Raw genomic sequence first — 2068 nt, 5'->3', positions numbered from 1 at the left:
TGCTCAGCTCAACTGGGAGTCCTTGGAGGGCGGGGTCAGCACCCAGGCTCAGGACCTGGGGCTGGGACTCTGAGCGTAGAAGGTAGCAGGTGAGTGGCCCAGCCTGGCAGGCCTCTGAGGGTAGCTTTGGTGGTCTCGCCAGTCCTTTCGGCCTTCTGCTGTTTATTTTACTTTTTGTTGGTTTTTTAATTAAGTTTATTGGGGTAACATTGCTTAATACAATTATGTAATTTTCAGGTATACATTATCGTTTGACATCTGTATATTCTACTGTGTGTTTACCACCCAGAGTCCGGTTTCCTTCAGCTACCATATATTTGATCCCCTTTACCCACTTCGCCCTCCCCTAGACCCTATATGTGACCCCTTTTACTCCGTTTACTTCTCCCCTCCTCCCCCACTCCATTAGTAACCACTAGTCTATAGTCCATGTCCATGAGTCTGTTTCTTTGTCCCGTTCATTTGTTGCTTTTAGGTTTATAGCCACATATAAGTGATATCATGTGATTTTCAACTTTTTCTGTCTCGTTTCACTTAGCATGATTATCTTAAGGTCCATCCATGTCGCAAATGGCAGTGTTTCATCTCTTCTATGGCTGAGTAATATTCCTTGTATATATGTACCACAGCTTCTTTAACCCATCATCTATCGTAGGACACTTCGCTTTCTTCCATGTCCCGGCCACTGAATAATGCTGCTAGGAACATCGGTGTACAAATATCTTTTTGGATAAGGGTTTGCCTTCTGCTGTTTAAAAAGCACCTCCCCTCTGTCATATCCTTTTTCCTTGAAAACCAGGCATAAGCACTCCCAACTCCCTGGCCCCCAGGCCTTGACTGTACTATGCTGACTGGGCACTGCCTGTGGCCGCCACTTATTGCTGATTTGAATGGAACTAAAAGACGGATGTTTCGTATTTGGATTCTCTGTCATCTCTGCCCCAACAAGATCACAAGCTCCTATAGAAACTTCCGTTCCTTTGAGTTTCCTCAGGTTCGCTCTCCAGTGAGGCGGCTGGCCCCCATTCACTTGACGTGAGGCTGTGTTCTCAGCTCTCAGAAGGCGAAAACCCCTACTGTGGACGAATTAGACACAAGGGGGATGCTTGGATAAAGCTCCCTAGAGATTCGACGAGCGTCCCTACCCCCAGCTGACAGCGCTGAACCAGGAAAGCACAGTCCAGAAAGCTCTGGGTTGCTGGCACTAACATAGTCTCTGTGGAGATTTTGTGGGTCTAGTTTTTCTTTTCTGACGACTGAATACCAGGCAAGTGGCTTTCGCTCTATGGGACTCAGTTTCCCACTTTATAGATTGAGCAGGTTAGACCAAGTTATATTAGACTGTGATTGCTATTTTAAAATCCCTCGACTTGCTTGTGTGGCTGTCACATTCCCCTGGGACATTTGCTGGGTTCTCGTGTGCCTGTCACACTGCCCTAGGGAGTTGCTGGTTTTCTGTACTGGCCTCTGGGCCCCTCATCTCGGCGCTTGTCACTCTGTGTTTTCCTGATGTGGCAGGGACTGGAAGCTTAATCTTTAATGTGTGTTGTTATTGGAATAGAGATGAAGGAAAGGTATTGGGCCATATTTGACACTGTCTGGGAATATGTGACACACTAGCTCTGCTTTGTAAGGATACTTTGGCCATCGGGTATAAATTAAAGTCAGTGGTACAGGGTGGTTTTTGTTTGTTCATTTTGGCTTCTTGTTACTGAGGCTTTTTGTAAAAAAAATAATGGAGGTCGAAGATATACGACCTTCCATCTCTTTTATTTTAGATTCAAAAAAGTCAGCAGTAAGTGAAATTTTGTAGAGCCTGAAGCTTCTAAGAGCTTTTTAGTCTAGAACATGCCTTAATTATTGTAAAGTGATAAATGGCTGAGCCTTACTTGGCCTCTTGACCTGGTAGAAGGAGGAGGACAAACCAGGTCCTATGAGGGACTCAGCCCATCTCTCCCTTTCTAGCTGCGATGGAGTGAATGATGTCCCCCAGGAGATGTGTCCGTGTCATAACCACTAGGGAGGGGACTTATTTGGAAACAGGGTCTTTGCAGATGTCCTCAGAGCG

The sequence above is a fragment of the Pteropus vampyrus genome, unplaced genomic scaffold (genome assembly GCF_000151845.1).
Source record: "Pteropus vampyrus isolate Shadow unplaced genomic scaffold, Pvam_2.0 Scaffold275, whole genome shotgun sequence".
Taxonomy (NCBI): Eukaryota; Metazoa; Chordata; class Mammalia; order Chiroptera; family Pteropodidae; genus Pteropus; species Pteropus vampyrus.
The sequence above is the reverse complement of the archived record's forward strand: the minus strand, read 5'-3'. Positions refer to the sequence as shown.